Genomic DNA, 20,314 nt, shown 5'->3' with positions numbered 1-20,314 from the left:
CCCCTACTATAAATACCTTTTACATGAAGGGGAAGCTATTTAGGAGATTATTGTCTTAGGAACTTCTTTTACATATTCTCTTCCTTGCCATTAATTTTTTTCCTCCTTTTTTTTTTTTCTATCAGATGAGGAGTGGGGGAAAGTGACAATAAACTCATTGAGTATGGTAAGAGTCAGAATGATGTAGTGCAAAGCAGTGTTAAAGTTCTCAGCTACACATTCATCATTTTCTGACCTGTATTCTTTGGTTTGGGATAAGAAGCCATTGGGTTCTTTTGAGTCAGTTCCAAGCACCTCCTTTAGAAGGAAGATTAGGAGTAAAAATAGATTCTTCAAACAACATAACCTCCATTTATATCCTGTGGAAGTTATATTAAAAGGAGAATCTCTCTCTGGAAAGCTTTTGCCATGTGAGAATTGAATTTAACAGGCTGAGCTTTCCGTGATAATAATTGCACAGCTAAGGATGATGCAAATTTAATGGCTCTAATCAGATGAGGTGAAAGAAAGCAAATATTAGGTTTATGCTTTAATTTGTGATTTGCTCTACTGTTGATTCTTCCATGCAAGAAAAAAATTGTGTGTGCTGTTCTTTTTTTTTTCTTTTTTTTCTTTTTTTTTTTCTCTTTTCTCCCTTTTCTCTTTTTTTTTTTTAACCTTTGGAAAATATTAGTCACATTGAGTACTCTTCATGAACATAAATTTAGTCCATCTTAAAATGATACGTTTTACATATTTTAAATAAAAACAGTTTACTGAAAATTATCATCCAGAAAATGGGAATGACCATAGGTCACAACAGAGTACTGAGCTGGGCAGTCCTTTGTCTCTGCTGGTTGCTCATAGCAAATTGAACTGACAGAAAAGGACAGAAGTCTGTAGTGGAGTTTCACAGAATCACATAATGATTGAGAGTGGAGGGAACCTCTCAAGATGATCTAGTCCAAGGCCTTTGCTCAAAGCACTGTCAACCCAGGACCATGCTCAGCTGGGTTTTTAATAATTTCAAGGTTGGATAGTCTAAACCTCTCTGGGCAGCCTGTGCCAGTGTTTGACCCTCTTCACATTCAAAGGTCATTTTTAAGATATTTACATGGCATTTCCTGTGTTTCACTACCCTTTAACTGTTGTCCCATCATTGGGCACCACAGAAAAAAGTCTGTCTCAGTTTCCTTAAACTCCCCATCACATATTTTTGCACATGAATAAGGGGCCCCTAGAATTTTCTTCATCATGGATGAACGCTCACAGCTCTCTGTCTCTCAGTCAGGGGTAAAGGTGAGGTAGAGATGCTCATAGCTCCCTGTTCTTGCTTTTAGCCTTCCTTGACGATAGGGGGGACATTCCGTCTTGCATGAACACTCTCCCTACCTCCCTGGGCATTTTGAAAAATGTTTGGGCACATTTTTCAGATTTTTTCCCCCCACAACTATGGGTTATGAGGAAACATCTCCTCCACTTATCTTGTAACCTTTAGATTTTGTGGACACTACAGTTTCTGCTCCTTGAAGAGGAGTAATTTCATTTCTTTGCTTGCCCTTGTTTGTCTTAGGTGTATTTCCTATGCTTCCCTTGTGTAAGGACATTTGAGGTTTGAAGTAAATACAGCAGTGTTGAACATGTTAAAGGTAAGGGCACAGTGAAGGGGCTAATACAGTGCTATAGTGGCATTTTCTGTTTTATTCTGTTACTATTCTAAAAATTTCTGAGTTTGTGTTTTTTGAATCACTGCTGAATGGCACCCTGGTGTCTTCATGGTACCCCGTATAATATCACTCGAGTATCTTTATGGTTTGTTCAAAAGCCTTAATTTTGTATGTAATGTCAGAGCTTCCCTTTTGATTTATGTACTGTGAATGTATTTTGCCATTTTAATGACCAGTCACTCAGCATCATGCAATTCATCCACAAACTTTCATATTTACTATCTTACTTGATATTTACTTGTCTTCGTTTTACGCCTTTGAATGACATACTGTTATCAGCATACTTTTGTCACCATCTGCCCCATTTCTATAATTATGATGCATTAAATAGAACTGATGAAGAACCTTTTGGGACTCCTTTGAGGACTTTTCCCAATATCAAAAATTAATCAAACCTAATGTTTCCTGATTTTAGAATAATTATTTCTCTAAATAAAGGCCTGTCCTCCTATCCTCTAGCAATACAGCTTCTTGAGCACATTTTGTGGGGGATCTTTTTGAAAGACTTTTAGAAAGTAAAATTCAACCAAATAGTCTTCTCCATATGTTCATTGATTCTGTCAAAAAATGAGGACATTAATGAGTCATGCATCCTTTCCCATATTCGTGTGGACTCTTACTCAGTACCTTTTATTTCTCTGTGTGTCAAATTACAGAGTTGGAAAAATTTCTACTGTTTTGCCTACTGCTGACATCAAACTCTAGTGCCCTGAAGTGCCTCTCTGAATTGCTGTTGGAGACCTTTAAAAAATTGGGACCTATATTTGCAATGTTCATTTCTCTAATGCAAACATTATTTTAAATTAGAAGACACTGTCTGCAATTAATGGCTTAGTGATTTCATCCTTGAGTTCCTTGGGAACACTTGGATGAATACCATCTGGTCTGGGCAGATGAGTAGCATTGATTTGTGTAACATTTCTTGCACTGACACTTTAATATGAGACATTTCTTATTACAATGACAGTGAAGAAGAGCTCTGACATGGAACCTTTCAAAGCAGCTTTGGGATGAACAGAGACACAAAGCATTAGTTTGCTTTCTCTGCTGTGGCTTTGTCTCTGGATGCTCTTTTCTCACCTTGCTCATGTATTGGTTCCACAGATTGCTGTGGCAGACTTTGCATCTTTTGGGAGTTTGACAGAATATTTATTATTACAGTGTAAACTTTCTTGAGTTGTGTTTCAAAGGCTTTTATTTTGGCCTATTGTATTATAGTGTTATCCTTCCGAGGATGTTTTTCTCCCTGTTATCTTCAGCAGGTCAAAATTCAGCTTGTTATAGTTGTGTGTCTTTCTTTGAGTCATGTTTCTTTTCAATCTTGCCTTTTTTTCCTTTGGTCCACTTTAGGTAGTATGCACTGGCACTGAAATTCAATCTCATGCCTTTAAAAAGACATTTACAATATTTTACCTATTGCATTCCTTCTTTTAGGTTTTTTTTTTCTTTTATTTTCTTTTTTTTTAACCAAGATTCCTCTTTTTTGTGCAAGAATCCTGCTGAACCCACTCCTCTTGCGGATATTTTGGCTTCCTTACTTCTGCACAGATGTTGAATCTACGTCCATGCTGCCCACGGTTGCAGAGTGACTCACTGACAGCCCTGCTGAGACCCAGTGAAGAGTTGCTTCCCCTCAGAGTTTCCTGGATAGCTGCTCATGAAGCAGGCTCTGAAAATTTGCTCTTGGCACTGTGCCCTGATACAACATTCAAGCAATCTACATGGGGTCGTTGAAATCTCCCATTACTTCTGTGTTTCCTGATCCTGGGTTCGTTGAGCTTGTGAAGCAAATCTCACTGCTCCCATCCAGGCCAGCCCAGTGGGGATATGTTAAATGCTGCATGCTGTGCTCCCAGCCCTCTGTGGGATGAACTTCCAGTCCATGGGGGTTCCATGTTACTTCCTGCACTTAACTTATTTATTAGATTTAGCTTTCAGATTCTTCTGATGGATAGTACCCTACTAGCTATTCAGGTTGATTTCTTTTCTGTATTCCCCCTTTATTTCTTTAATGCCTAACATTTACGTATAGAAGGACATTGACTTTATTTATCCTTTGGTATGCTTTTCTACCTTTTTTCAAGCTTGTTTAAATGGGACTTTTTTATCTGTCTGCTTACAGTGATCTGTAGTTTCAGATTTACCAATCTCTCTCTTGTTTGCTTAACAGTGCAGTTTGCCTCCCTTCTCCAAAAGTTGCATTGTACCAAAATGTCAGTCCTTCTGTGCCTTTGAATGTTCTTTTTCTATACGTCTTTTCTTAATTTGCTGTCTCATTATGTGGCTATCAATGTTTTTGACTTCAAATGTAAGTAAGAAAGTAAGTAGAAAGATGAGAGGAAAAAAGTCAGCATCTTTTTTTCCGTTAAAAAACAAAGAAAGCAAGTGATGCTAAATACTATCACACATATACAATGTTTTTGCAATCAATATATTTTTGGGCAGTTCTTTTATTTTCTTCTTTTCCTGTGACTGTGAGTTTACACACTGGAGATGCCAAAAATGAGGCAGACCTGTGTTTCTTTTTAGGGAAGAGGGTCATTAACTCAAAAGAATTCCTGCTCTTCTCCCTCACTCCAGTGTCTTCCCTGGGAAAACTCACTCTAAAGAGTGAGGAAGCCTTTGTAAAATCCTTGGCCATGTGTTTTGTGTATATTTGTCATCTGACCTTTTCCCGTTTTTTTTTTTTTTTTTTTTAAGTTGAACATATTTGTATAAAACCAAGTTGAAACTAACCAGCATGCAGAAGCTTTGACTTTTCTGGTGAATCAAAACAGAGATAATACATGTGAATACAACAAACTTTGCATGTCTGCAGCAGCTTCCATCAGCAGCCAACATTTTCCAGTGGCTTTACAATTAAAGATTTATGTATTGGCCACCATTTGTGTCATTTAAAATAAAACTGCTGTTTAATACTTCATGGACATTACCTCCAGAACATCATTATTTGTTAATTTTAGTGGCTAGAAACAGTTTAGTCATCTGGATTGTAGTTTCTCTCACTATTGCTTGTGCCTGTAGTAGGTCCTGCCTGTCAGGGTTTTGAGCAGTGATGTTTGGGAGTCCCTTCTTTGCTGTCTGTGCCTCTTGCTTCTGCCTCCCCCTTTACAGAGAGACATCTTTTATGTTCTTTCACCTGAGAAGATATCTTTCTTCATCCTCTGCCACCCATTTTTTATAGGTGTTTTAAAATATAAGCAGAAAATTTATAACAGGAGATCAGCATTTCTAAGAAAAGTGATCAAGAATTGTATTTATTAAGAAGGTAATTGTGGATCATATTTCCTAGGAATTTTGTAAGGTTTCCAAGCCGTGCCAAATATGATTTCATATATTTTTAAGATAAAGGCTTTTGTTTGTTTTTACAGTAGTAAGACTGACTATGACCTTCCTGTACAACACAGGGTCCTTTTCTTGCTAAATAGCCTGTTGCAAGAACAAGTCTTTGTATCAGAGCTGTCAAGAAAAGAAAAGAAGAAAGCCTTGTCCTCTTGTCCCTGCATTTCTTTCATGTGGTCTATTCTGTGTCTGAGAAAGAGGAGAGGATAGCAGGAGGGGAAAACATAAAAAAGAAAAAGATGTGGGAGAAACTCCTAGGAGACTATTTCATACTTTCTCTCTTTCTTTGCAGAAAATACTAATGTACAAATAAATGCTGCATGCCATCAAAAACTATTAATGCTTCTGTCATCATTAGTTTGTCAGCCTGTGTATATCAACTTGACTGTGTGTATTCAGGGGCATATCATTGCAGTGGAGGCTTAATCCTGACACAGTCAAAACTGTAGCTATGAGCTAAGTGGAGTAGGGAGAAGGAAGTGGGCATCGAGTAACTCATACTGCTTGAAAGATGAAATTTATGCCAGTGCTATTTCTTTGATTAGGTGCTAAATAAAATCATTATCTTTTGTTATTAGCAAACCAGTCTTTATAAAAAGAGAGGACTTAACCCTGTTATCCTGGACACATTTCCACTGCTATGTGCACATTTTTAGACTTTGTAGAGGTGTTGATCTCAGGAAATGGAGATGTGATACTCTGTATTTGTGTTTCTGTATGCAGACATGTAGCCCATTTAGAAGAAATCCACTGTCTTCTCAAGCAGAGGAAATGGCAAGTACTGGAGAGCTCTAAACTCTGACAAGAAAAAGGCACAAATAAAAGCAATGGCTGGGAATTGAAGCAAGACAAATTCAAATTAGAAATCAGGCACACATTTTTAATTAGAAGCATAATTGTATACTGAAACAAATCAGAGTAAGTGATAGATTCTTCTAAGACAGGGTGGCTTTCAGAAAGATGTGTGTTTGTCGCATGAGTTGCTGTCCTCTCACATAGCGGTACTTGAGCAAAATGTTCTGTCCAGTTTTGTGCAGCAGGTCAGGTTAGAGGCTCTAATGCTTCTTTCCAGACTAAAACCAAGTGAATCTAAATACTTGCAGTATTTCTTTGAGGCAAATGCATTTAAAACTGGAAAACAGCAAACTTAGTAAAATATAGAGGGGAACATGTTTAAGGAAGGCACATACTAAATTCCTAGTTTAAATTTCTAATTTCTAGATCTGTATTGTGATTTTTTTTCCTTCTCATGGTCATGTTCTTTACATGTATTGACAAAAAACTGAATGTAGAAAAGCTTTACAAGTTAGGATTGAACTGGATTTCTCGATGCACTTTTGTCATTGGTTTGATTGGGGGATACTAAGATGCTTTCATTTTCCAATGAAGAGGAAAGAGCAGCAATTTAAAGTAGAATTTATTTTCATTCCTGTTTTTGGCACATTTAACCCTTTTTATCGTGTTAAAATAATTTTCTCAGTGCTTTTGCTGTGTGACTTTATTCTTCTATATATTATTAATTTGTAGCTTCTATGTCAATTAGAAATGTGGAGTGAAAAATTGGACATTGTATATGAGAAAGTTCCAGTGGTCTTGCACTGGAGAAGGCAGTTTATCCCTCTCCTACATGGGCTGCTCCATCAGCCTGAATGTCAGAAGGAAGGAGGAGGTGCTAGAAAAGCTGTGTCAGGGAATGCTGGAGGAACTGAACTATACCAGCCTTTGAGGAAATTGATTGTCCTTGTATTCTGTCAAACTCTGACTCTGTATGCTTGGGGGGTATGAAGAGAAGTAGGGTTGAAGCAGGCATTTTTAACTGTTTTTCTGCTCCTTCTTGTACCACTCACTTGTGTGCCTGACATATTGGCAGCCACTAGAATGCCCTGGAGAGGGATGAGAAATCCTGCCTTGATGTTATGTGGGATATGATCAACTTTCAGCAGTCACAGGATCTCAGCCACCCAAAGCTGCTGTTGCCGTCCATCTTCTTAGTTTCAAAGATTTTATTTTGAGTGCATTTCTTTAAAGCTATAGGAAGACATTATATAGCTCTTACAATAGTATGCAAGATTTTATATATGTGGTCCTCTAGGAGATTAAGAAATGTATAGGATCTCTTGGGAAACAATTGTCTGTTTTTGTCTCTTTTTTCGTTTTCTTCTTCTTTTAAAATTTTTTTTCCTGTGGTGTGCAAATTAAACAGGAAGTAAAAACACCCATCCAGCTGTTTTCCCAAGTTTTAAATAGGTTTGGATCTTCCTATGAAGTCATCACTCACCTAGTTACTACACGTTAATGTGTGCCTAAATGTAACAGGTTTCAGATTTCTGGCTGAATTCCTCTTTGCCTGTGTCAGAAAAGCCCCACAAACTACAGACAGCTGAAGCTAAATAGAAATAGTCATTCCCTGGAAGTGCCTTTACTGTGTTTGGCAAGCGGACCACAGTTACTTAAATGCTTTTTAGGTTTGTCTGTGTATTTTTGTCAAGACTGTACACAATATTAAGGAGGTTATAAATTTTAAATTGCCCTTTTTGCTACTTTTCTTACAGTCATGAGTAATTTGGAGTTGAGGAACTTATTAGTAAGGGCTTGAATCCATTTCTTCTGCCAAGCAGAAACTATCTAAAATATTCAGCAGTGCTACCAGAAACAAAGGAAAACAAGGAAAATACAGATACTTAAGTTTTAATGAGCGGAATTGTAACTAACTCCATTTCCCTCTTTTCCTTGTAAGTTCTATTTTTTAAAGGAAGAACTCCTCTAAATTCATCAAGTGACTGTGGCCCCCAGATATTCCTATTAACTTAAATGCCTAAATTAAGTAGGTAGTTGCCTGAGGACATATGTGTAGCTAATGGAGATGAGTACAGGGCCCCGGAGGGTGATTGGGAAGAAAGGGGTGGTGACCTGACCATGGCAGTTGCCTTTCTCTGTCCACTGATTTCTGTAAGGTGAATGTTAAGTGGGATGAATCTGTATCATGAGAGTCCCTCTGAGAAAGGAGGAGGAGTCCGTTGGTACCAGCTCTCTCAAATTCTCTTGTTTTGGATCTAAGACATATTTAGGGGAAAAGAGGCAACAAAAATGCAACACAAACAGTTCTGGGTAAGTGGGATTGGTGAAGTTCAACTTGGTGCCTTGTTAAGCAGGAGACAGTAATGAAGGTGGGAGGAATACAGTAGGAGAATGACTGAGTCACAGAGTGTGGAAAACACGAGCAGAGGAAATTGATCTTTTCCAAACACCGTTCAGATGATGCTTGTGTCTGGTTCACTCCCATCTTGGTCCATTCAGGACACTTCTGGAGTAGTGAAAGATTTGCTGATTGCATGTTGTATACTCAGAGTTCTTCCTAGGTAGGTGATGATAACCATAGTTTTAGTTTTTTTGATGGAATAGGGATGTTGCTGCCATCGCTTCCTGACTTGTTCGGTGAGTTGCTAGACTTTTCCTTCTGAGAAGAAATATCCAAAAGAAATGAACACTGCAGTCCTCCTCCTGGCTGGCTTGGTAGGGAGATGGGCCAGGAGACTTTCTTTTCTCATGTAAAGAAACAGCTTAGCGTGGCCCCTTCATCTGCTGGTTGAACAGATTGGCAGCAGGGGTATCCGAACTGATTTCAGAAAAAAGAATTAACACACTGGAAAATATAAGTAGGAAGGTAGTGTAACATACACTTTAACCCTTCCTGGAAAATGAAATTTAATCAGCAAGAGATGACAAATTACAGCCATCCCTTGGATGATTTAAATAATCTTTTATATTTTCATGGCAGGGATATAATTATGTTGATTAATTGCATAAGATATTACTGTGGAATATAACTTGACTGTTACAGGCATATCATTATATTTATACTACTGAAAATATGATTAAATACACATCTTGGAGAAAGCATCATTATTTGTTCTAAAATTCAACCTTGTGTAAATCAATTAATTATATAAACTGTATATTTTACAAACCTTGTGTTTAGTTTCTGACAAGGTGTTTGATAATTTCCTTGTTATCCTTAGGGTGTAAAATGACTGAATTGCTAATTAAAATGTTAATTCCACCTGAAAAAATCTATTACCTAAGTAGCTCTAGTAAATGTGTTCTATAAAGAGCAGAAGGAAGTTTTCATTTTTAAACTGTTGGTTGTTTAAGTACTCCCTTACTGTTGCTATACTTCGTCATTTGGATTGAGCATGGAGGAGGAACTTAGGAAATGTATTTTCCTTTTGAGACTTTACTACATAAAATGAGTAGCATGCTGAGAACCTTCAGGGCAAAGGGATTTCTTCTGTGTCCTAATAATGGAGGTGCACATTCAAGTCTTTCCTGAAGCAAACTAGAAACCTTAAGAAGGGTAAAGGTGAGCTCTATCAGCTGACAAGTTTTCTTGGCAGGGTGACTTATATAGTGTCTTAATGAAATCCTGATCTGTAACTTTGAAATTTGATCATTAAAAGGTGCATATTTACATATTTTTAATTCATGTGTGTATATTGCAAGTATGTTTCTGAAGTTTAACATTTGGACTTTCAGCATAATATTATAGTCTTGTTGGTTCTGTGCTGTTGTTTTCATGTATAGGGAAAGCAAAAAAAAAAAAATCCCAAAACCAAAAAAACCCAACCAACCAACCAAAAAACTCCTTCTATCTTTCCTTATTTCCTGGGAATATGATTACCTTTATATACCTTGATATTGATATATCTCTTTATTTAAATGTGTTGTTTTGGATGTGTGTGTGTGCATGTGATTACAAAGAGAGGCTGAGATAGGCATGAATTTCTGAGCTGTGCATTTCAATGGAAAGAAAACCAAAGTGATACAAGAGCAATTACTGTCAACATTTCATGTCTCTGTTTAGAGTCATAGTTTTGCATCTGGATATCATAGTGACTTTTTGATGGGAAAACCAGTGTGACTTAATCTTTTCTGAATTCCTTGATTTGAAAGCACTGAGATTCCTGTGGGTTTCAAATGCAAGCAACATATATTAACCACAGAGTTGAGGACAAAATAGAATTAATTTTTGGTTTTTTACTAGAGAGTTAAATTAAAAAATAAGTCAGAACAATACTGTGTGAGTATTCTAGCATTTTGGAAAACACTTGAGGTAGAGGCCACGATTGCTAACTAAGTAATAAGCAAATAAAAATTTTATTCTGGTAGGTAAAAATTCAAAATAAACCTTGTGCTTTGCTTTATATTCCTCCTCTTCTAGAGTGGCAGACAATATCCTTAGCATTATGTAATTGCAGCATGCAACATTAATAGTTTGGCATTACATTTCCTTATTACATGAAAATTTTGCAAAATGTTCAGATTTGAAATCACTGATGCTTAGTTTTCAATGTATTGCCCATGAGTAGATCTTCCAAAAGCAGCAGGATGTGGGAAGGAATTGGTGTAAACCTGATCAGCTACTCATTTCTTAAGAGTTGTTTATCATTAAAGTTCCTTTCTCCAATCTTTGCTAGTTTGTAAAGTGTGACTGGCAAAAATATAAATTTAGTATCAGAAGGAATTGCACTTCTCATGAAGTCTCCTACAGATTATTGTCTGATATGCATCCTGTTACTCCACTTGAGTTTCTTTCCTGTGAGAGCAGACAGTTTTGCTGCCATGACTATTATTTTCTCTCAGCAAACACAATTAAGAACATTTCTGTCTTTAAAAAATCAGCCCAAATAGAGTTTGAATAACCATTAGGAGCTGTGCAACATTTCTATTTTGTCCTATTAGAATATGCAGTACATACTCTGACACTGCAGACAGGAGAGTATAATAATACATAAATGCACTTTGAAGAGTAATAGCAGTCAAAGTCAAACTTCTCTTTTCAAAGAGAAGTTGATTGTATATTCCCTGATAGCATACCATGACAAAGAACACCAAAACCTGTTGTTTGTTGCTGCCTGGATTGGTGGGAAATATTTTAGGAATGGTAAAGTCTGTGAATGTTAGGTCAATGGGCCTAATAGTGGGGTTTTGTACTAGTTCCCACTTCAGAGACACTCACTGATATTCCTTCTTCAGCCTTGCTTACAGGAAACTTAATTTAAAAATGAGAGCTTGTTGTATTGCTTCAAGATTTCAAATCCAAAGAGAGGAAAATATACTCAAAGGGATCTGAAAGGATATGCTGGTATGTCTCCCACAGAAATGTCTGGGTTTGATGTCTTCCCTGGAAAATAATATTCATTCTTGCAATACCCCTCAGGCTTTTGAACTCTTAAGCCATTCTTCAAGATGAGATTATTCAAACAAATGACCCATATCTCTGTAGGTCCTTCCTATAAGGGTGATAACACTGGAGATTTTTATTGCTTTGTCTTGGATTTGTTTCAAGGTAAGATATAGAGCTCTGGTGGTCTAAAAGAGATTCACTGTATTTCATGTACGATATACTGGGTGCTTTTTGTGAACCCTTCTGAAAGGGAAGACCTAGCCCAAATCAGGATTGCAGCTGGAATTGCCCACTTGCATGGAATCTGATGTCACCTTGGCTGAGCAGGCCAGAGGTAGGATTCCCAGCTTTGGGAACAGTGTTTAGAATGAATCCTGAGCTCCGAGAATGAGAAGTCACCACAGGATAACTGTGTTGCGGAGCTGATGTATACAGAGGAGTGAAATTTCTGAATTTCTTTCTCTGTTCAATACCATAACTGTATGTACAATTCTCAAATTTCTCTTCTTATTGCTGCCTTTTCTTGGAAAGACTTGTCCTTGAAGAAGAATGTTTGAAATTCTTGGTGTTACATTTTTAGCCTGGGCATCTTGGGGACCTGGACCACCTACCAGATGAGAGAGTGACTTCTCTGTCCACATGCCAAGGAGTACAGTGGAGGCAGCAGGGGCCAGGATGAAGCTGAGCTAAAGGACCAGTGTAGGTGGTTTATGGGGAGATGACATGGCACAGAAGTTTGACATCAGATGAATGTGAATTCCCTTTGTAGGCAGTAGAAACAGGTTTTTTTGTTTGTGATCTAGTCTCTGAGGCTTGTTTACCCACAGTTTAAAGCTCACAGGAAGGAGTAAGTGAGCTCTAGAAACAGGATCATAGAATCACAAGAGTGTTGGCTGGAAGTGACTATTGGAGATTGTGTGCTGCAGCCTCCTGTGATCTTTGCATTGGGCAATTTCACCATCAGCAACTGTGCAAACTCAAGTGAGGGATTATTGCTGATGCATCTGTGGGGCTGGGTAGTTACCTTACATATATACATATGTAGTAACAATTACTTATTTTGGTACTGTTTCTTCTCTTTGTAATAAAGGTAACCCTTATAAAGTGCTTATGAGAGGGATCAAACAACTGAGGTTTGTTTGTTTGGAACTCATATAACTGAGAACCACTGGGTGTTTGCATCCTTCCACTTTAGTTGCTTACAATAGTGCCCTAAACTGGAATTTCAGAACTTGGCTCCAGACATTTGACTTCGGATGAATCTGGATTTTGGGAGAGGTTTTTTTTTGGACATTGGCAAAATTTTGTCAACATGTTAGGTGAAGACAGGCTGGTTTTAGTTTGGCCATAGAAGTGCATATATGAAGCAATAAGGGAAACAATATCGAAGTGTGAAACAGATTTGCATATTCATTGGGCACTCCAGAATTTATTAATTTCTTACACATATATCCCTTACTGTTATTTTTAAGATTATAGCTGGGAACTCTATCTTACCAGTTTCAGAAATATCTTCTGGTGTCTAAAGGATAAATAAGAAATGCCTTATGCTTCTGAAATATTAATCAGAGTGTTGGGAAGTAAAGGCCACCTTCTATCTTCAGAACGGGTTCAGTGAAGGCGATGGTAGGAGCGGTTTCTCAGCTCAATGCTGTGGGAAGGTCCATCTCTAGCAGAGGCAGCAGCCTCCATGGCTCTTGCCAGTTGAACCACCTAGTGTGTGATTGACAATTAGTGCTAATTTGCTAATTGTGTCTGTAGCTTTTGTGAGTCTAACTAACTTTTTCAAGCCATTTGTATTGCTTTCCTGGATCTTGCTGGATTATTTAATGTTACCCACAGTCTGTGAGGAGACTTGTTGCGCTGGTGCCAAATTGGATGGTTTAATATTTCTACCTTGTTCAAAAGTAATGTGACTTAGGAATACCTGGGTGAAAATAAACACTGACAGCATCAAGGAATAATTTTTCTTCAAGGAATAAGTTTTCTCATTTTCAGTTGTGGGTTTTTGCACACAGATGAGACACACAGATATTAATAAGCCTATCTGCTTTTCCAGCATTTGCCCACTAACTCAAATAACCCAATGCTGTGAGCCAGTTGAGTCCATGTATTTGAAGACGTGTCTGCCACCATCAGCTCTGATAAGTTTTACTTTAATTTCTGTTTTCTAAGGGTTCATCTGGGTGTGGTGTAAGGGAGGTGTCTGTATTTTTGTACTTAGGGACTAGGGCTGAGAAGTTAAAGGATATAAAACTGAGATCCCAGGGTGGAGGGTGCCAGCTGTTAGTCTTCTGCTTCTTAATATAGTTCAAGATTTTTCCTGAGTATTGGAGGGATCCCCACACCGACAGGACCACTCAGCTGAGTGCTCTGGCATGTTGCCATTTGCTGACTTTCATGTGAGTCTAATCTGCAAAGTATTTTTCAAGTCAATGTTTTAAAGCTACAGGATATTCTCACACTGAAAGAAACCCCAGGGAATCATCCGTTTCCTCTTTCCTGCTATAGCAGAGGAGATTATTTCTGCCTCTTTCTTTCCATAGTATTTTTTCCAACAGTACCTCTTGTCCCAAGCCAGGCAGTAACCTAGGTATCTGGCACTGCCAGTCAAAATTGACCCAGGAACTCAGTGTGCGAGTTGTAAGCAGAATGACATAATTCCTACCCTTTATTTAGCTATACAGTAGTGGATGGAAAGAAAAATGCTTTGCTTTAGGAAGCTGAATTTTTATGCTCCATAGATTAACTTGCTGTGTATTCAGAAATTGATATATTCTGGCTTTATGTCCTTTACAGAATGAAGTGTAAAATTCTTGTTCCATAAAAAGTTGTTACATTAAGGAGTGAATAGCCTGTTTAGTTGATCATTGAGAAAAGATATCATAGAAATATACTTACCTGTTGGTGTTTTATGTATGTACAATTTAAAAATGAATTAAGGAACTAGAAAGCCTATGAAGTTTTTTGTTAAAACATGTTTTTAATAGAAGTTTCTGTAGTGCTTGTTTTTTCTGAGTAGTAATCTATCCAAGATGAAGAATAAATCCAGGTTTCAAGTGCAATTTATGAGCATCCTTTCTTACTCCTAGAAGTCAGTGACCTGATATCATGACCTTAAAAACGTGGTGTTTAAGAACTGAGGAATGTTCAGAACATGAGCTTGAACCCAGAGAAGTACTCTTCTATTGTCAGATTTGAAAACCTCTAAAAATTCTGGGGTTTTGCTTTGGTCAAGTCTTCTGTTTCTTAGACTTGAATACTGCTTTTGTGTCAGGGCAAAAGAGAGTTAAAAGAAATTTATTGCTGAAATAAGGGAAGAAAATGAAATTCTGCTGGCTGCCACTAAAAAGTTATGGATAAAGAACACACAGATAATAATTACTTTTAAAGCCTCCCTGGAAAATATTAAATCTCTTGCTATTAGCTAAACTGCCTTTAAAACTAAAGAAGTCATATGCAGGGCCTGTGCAATTTCTTTGTGTGTGTCCATGTGTGATTCTTTGAAGATTTTTCATTTCAAGTCTGCATTTGCAATATTCTCCACTTCTTTCCTTTTATTCCATTAAAGAACTTCTAATGCCTGTTTTGACACAGAGAACCCAGAATTCCACTACCTAGTTTGTTTATTTTTTGCCTATTACGTTTTATTATGTAATTGCATGGGCATCTTGGTTAGCTAAATATATGTCTTAACTGATTGATTTACAGTTGGAGCATGTGTCTTAATACAGGCAGATCTTCCTTTGCAGAGACTTTTCTGGTTGCTTGCAGTCTATTTGTACTTTCCTTGGTTATATTTCCCAGAGATGGGATTTGAGGAAGGAAATGGAGCAAATCTAGATTCAGACTTTACTTTTGGATCTCCTCTCTCTAGAGGATCAGAACAAATCAGTGAATTTAATCATGCACTCAAACGTGATGAAAATTTGGATATTAATCATCAGTGGGAACCAGTGTTCCATGCTCATTAAATAGCAAATTTTGGTGAGTGCTTCCCATTCCCTTATGAGTTACCAGAACTGCAGGTATACACCAAGTAATGTCAGGTCATAATGCAAATTTTCTTGGAAGCAGAGCACTGCATATTGTATTAGTTATCAATGAAACCTCAGATTCCACTTTTACTCATGTAACTTTAACATCATAAATATGTAAAATTGCTTTATCATATGCAGTACAGGATTCTCTTAACTTTTGGAAGTCTGGACTGTTTAGAAAGACCAGTTGTTAGAGTCAACATGATAATTAGATTGAGAATCACATTTCAAGAGTGGAGAATAATAATTCAAGTGGCATTAGAAATAAAGAAATCTTCTGACTCACTAGTGAAGTGTATATTTTTAAAATTAATTATATTTGCATAAAATAATAGAACACGACCTAAATATTTGGGGTCATAGAGGACTTTAGGCAATGTCAATCCTGTACATTCAGAATTCAGAAACAGGCTTGAGTTAATCAATTTTGAATTATTTTTGCTTGTCTTCTGGTATTTTTTGCCTTTAGGCCTGGTATTTTTGAGGATTTTTTTCTACTTTCACAATAAACAGATATTTTCTTTTGCAATGCTTTAAGTAAAGGAAAAAAAAACCTGGGATTTTTCGGTGATTGTCTATCTGAAAAGAAAGGCCATTTAAAGGAAAAAAATTTTCTGAAGTCTCAGGATGATACTCAGATTTGTCATAAGATTTCACAGTATGAAAAACCAGGAAATTCCCATGGCTAGACCTGTATCTTGCCTGTTCCTAGAACAGGGTTCCCTCCTCTCTGTAATGCCCCACAGCTGTGGCAGCCAAGGTATTTCCTATTCTGATGGGTTCTTTTGCAGCAGGGCTGTAGGGAGACACCTGCAATCCAGCTACAGCTCATGCTCCAGGTTGCTTTACCTGCTGCCATCCTCCTTCCTGACCCCAAACAGGCCTTGCACCATGTGCTGGTACGGGGCTGTCACACAGATGGAGTCAGCACTTGCAAGTTTTAAACCACAAGGGCTCCCATGGATCGTGTCACTGAGTGGTTCTGTGGTAATGCAGTGTCGATGTGAGGGCTCTTCCACCATGCAGGATGTCAGAGCTTTTCATACTCTGCAGGGGCATGTGCAGTTCCCCTTCAGTTAATGTTTGGTTCACGCTATAGGAAGCAAATGCCTGCTTGAAAAATGATTCAAGATCCCCGTGTAGCATCAGAAGGAAATAAACCAAACAACAAAAGAAAAACCTGAGGGGTTTTAGGGCAATCAATGCAGAGCACTTAGGAGCAAAGCAAATCCTACAGTGAGTTTAAATTGTCTTTTCTCAAACCACTTTAAATATGGAAAAGCAGCGTCCATACTAACCCATAAGAATGAAACTGTGTAACACCTGAAAGGATTGAGTGCCAGAGGTAAAGCTGCATTTTTAGAATAGAAGTATGAATTCACAAATACGAATGTTTTAAAACATGAAAAAATCCCTAAACTGAGAAGCAGTTGAATTCATGCTGTTGGATTCCCTGAAAACTTTAAGTATCCCATGGGTAGGGGTTTGCTCAAGCCAATCTGGGGCAGAATCTTGTTTTTCTTCATTCGCCTGGCAAGTCTGATGTTCTAGGTTCATAACAGTGCACTTCCCTGTGACAGCTGGTGAGTTGCATACAACTACCACCTGCAGTCCCAAATCCAAAAAAATTATAAAACCCATTTTTTTCAGACGTATTCCCATTTACAGTGTAAGTCCATGTTTATAAAGGTGAATTGTTCCAAATGTTGAAAAAAGTCAAGTTAATACAGCGTATGCCAGTTTTAGTACATATTCTTTACCAGCTAATATTACTTCAAAACAGATTTTATATGTGTATATTATATGTAAGTTCTTTTTCTGTTCATAGAACAAAAATTAAGTTTAATATTAATTATTTATTTAAAGAAAAAATACCATGTTTGTACTTAATTGTGTATTAGAACATCATGTATTAATACAGTGTATGTTATTAATTAAAAATGATGCCTCAGAAGAGATTTAAACTTCTCATTTGTTACTGATCTTATGCAGTGGTGCTTGAATATTCTTACTTCCCAATCCTGAATGGGAAGAGGAGGAATGGAATAGCTTTAATTCACTAGCATCTCTAATTGTTTGCATCTTTTGGCTCTTTTGATTTAAAAAAGCAATGCATGTGGTGGAAATATTAGATATATTTTTATGTTTGTCATGGGTGATGAGCAGCTCTCCTTCCAAGACTGGTCCAAGCTTGCAAAACTGTCTATACATTCTTGTACTAATAAATGTAATATTAGATTTTATACTGTCTGCTTAACAAAATCCAAATGGGAGTAGGCTATTCAAGATATCCTTCTAAATCCTGTTCTCTTGTGCAGTTTCCTACTGATCTATGTAATTATTAAATGCAATCACTTGCTCAGTTTGCATTCTCCCTAAATGCCATCTTTCTGTTTGCTTGGTTTGTAGGCAGGGGAGGGCTTGGGGAGACTGTGGCCTTATATATTCTAACCCTATAATAACACATTTTAGTTCGCCTGTGTACATCAGCAAATGTCTGCTCCACCTGTAAAAGGAAGATATGAAACCTCTTTTTCTAGTGGAGTTGTTTTAGTTGAGTCTAGATTTAAAAACTGAGATCATCTGCCCTGTAAACCCATTTGTCTGTAATTTACTCACTACAAAATGCTATTATTTTCTTGTTCTTCCTGTCCTGACTGACTGGCTTGAATTTCAAGAGTAAATTTGTGAGCAATGGTTTGTTCCATTCTGGCTTTAAGGCTTAATGAGACTGTAATGCATCCAGGCTGAGGTTTCTGTTTGATCTCGTAATAGTAGGAAATGGACAAGTAGATTGCACTAATCATTAGAGATTGCCCATGCATTTGTTTCTCCCTGTTCTGACAGAATGGCCATTGAAGGCATAGGTTGGAGTTGGGCACGTGGAAAAACCAGAAGGGTTCCATTGTCTATCTTAGGTAATGTCACTGGCAAAAAATACACAGCTGGTTATAGAGAAGGCTGGGCATCTTCCATGTCTCCTGTAGGAGCTGAAGATGGAAGGGTCAGTGCTGTTTGAAGGAGCAGGATGATTTTATTGGGAACTTCCTTCTCCTGTGACCTGCCCTGCTGGTGTGACAGCTGATCCTAATGCCAGTCAGGAAGTTGGACACTTGCAATCATGCCCCCATGGGAATTAATAGTCCAGAGCATGGTGGTGGAACTGGTGGCAAAATTGTGTTGCAAAAGGGTTCACCTTTAGTGTATGGCTCTGGTGCTCTCTCAATTCATTCCTGAGACTCAGGCCTTTTGTTCTCTCACAGGTGTTGGAGTGAATTAGCTGTCCTGAAAGAAAAGTCTGAAAGGAACTTCCTTTAGGAAAACTGCAAAATTAAATTAAACTTTAAGGAAACCACAGAATGCCTTTTGAATATTTAACTTAAACCTTGACCTTTTTTTTTCTTCCTCTCACTTGGCCTACCTTGGGATAGAATCAGAAATGAGGGCTGGAAATGCAGGGTGGGAGAGCAGCCCTGAGGTAGAAATTGGGTTTTTGGATGGTGGCCCATCTTTGGAGAAAGCCAAACTGGAAAAATTGCAGAGGTGCTAAAGGCTCTGAGCCCACTAAGCTTGAAAAAACTGCTCACCTGAAAAGGTAATGCAAAATGTGTCGTAAAACTTCTGGATGATGAAATAACATATGCTGTGAAATGGGAAGAAATGTTGGACTTTTCAGAAACATCTGGATATTCTGAGGGTTTTTTGTTGGTTTATTTTCTTTTTTCCCATAGTGTTAAATAGGACTTAAAGAATCTGCAATGTATGGGAGCTGCAAATTCTCACCATGTGTTGCTGCTAAGTATAACGATATATGGTATGTGCAAAGAATTCTGTTTATTTATTTATTTAGCAAAGTATTTGTGTGAATTGTCTGCTTGCTTTGATTTCCCTTCTACCTCAGTGAGTGAAGGCTGTCAGTTTGTGGCAGGAGAGCAATTAAAGCCATTGCAGATGGCATGATGATCTGGAGATGGACACAGAACCTGCCTGAAACAGACCCCAGGAGCCTAAAGTTTCCAGCCTAATTTTCCTGACCATTTTACTTTCAACAGCCCCTGTCAGCAACACTTAACTGTGGTGCTGATAAGTACTGTAAAATGTCAGGGATGTTGCCTAGACCCAAATCCACATGGTGTTACATCAGATTTGATCTTGGGAATATACATTCTCTTAGAAACCGTTCTGGTATTAAAAATAATCTTTCTTGCACCAACAATTGGTTGGCAGCTCTATAGACGCTTTCCAGTAACAGCACAGATGACTTTATTTGCTTTTGGAAGATTTTGCTGCCTGAGTTCATGCTCCTTCCCTGCCTTTCCCCACTTGATTTTTTTCCTAAAACAACTGGATCGAGGCCCAATGACTTTTGCAAGAAACCTTATGTTTTTTGGTGACAAAACAGATAAGGAAGTCAAGTGTCTTTTCCTGCCATACAAACACGTATTGACTGAAAGAAACTGTGTGTGAGGCATATTCAAACACTAGGAGAGAAAAGAATGGCCGTGGCAGCTGGGTTGTGTTTTCTAACTGTGATAAAGACAAAATCATTCTGGTGCTTTTTTGAACCTAAGAAAATTATTTACTTGAGGAAAAGAAAGACATATTCCAGTGTAAATGAAGGAAGCCACATGCATGCTACACTTAAATTCTAGAGCAATGATTTCAGCAAGTTGAGGAGCTGGGACTGTTTTCCTTGCTACATGATGTTCCCCAGGGACATGTGGAGCAGGGCCTTGCAGCCCAGGGAGGCTGGAGTAGGCTCTTGAGGGTCCTTATGCCTTGTGATGCCCTTTTTTAAAGGGCACTCAAGCTTACGTGATCTGCTTTTCAGGAGTAAGTACTTAGCAATAGGCTACCATCTTTCTTTGAAGCTTTTTGGTGTTTGAAACACTGGGATTACTTCATAGTTCAGACTGTGTTACGTACATCTTGGTGGCATGGTGAAAATATTAGAGGATGCCAGATGGGTGATATGATACTGTGAGCAGATGATGGACTAAGACTTGTGGACATCCAGCCATAATGGAGGTCATCAATAACAG

General features: G+C 37.9%; 1 protein-coding gene across 6 annotated transcripts in view; it reads left to right on the top strand.

The window, feature by feature from the left end:
* The window catches only part of SORCS2 (sortilin related VPS10 domain containing receptor 2), a 551,258-nt gene that overhangs the window by 194,227 nt on the left and 336,717 nt on the right, over positions 1-20,314 (top strand). The gene's annotated exons all lie outside the window — the stretch shown is intronic.

This window comes from Corvus hawaiiensis, chromosome 5 (genome assembly GCF_020740725.1).
Source record: "Corvus hawaiiensis isolate bCorHaw1 chromosome 5, bCorHaw1.pri.cur, whole genome shotgun sequence".
In the NCBI taxonomy this organism is placed as follows: domain Eukaryota; kingdom Metazoa; phylum Chordata; class Aves; order Passeriformes; family Corvidae; genus Corvus; species Corvus hawaiiensis.
Note: the sequence above shows the minus strand (reverse complement) of the source record. Positions and strands in the feature narration are given on the sequence as shown.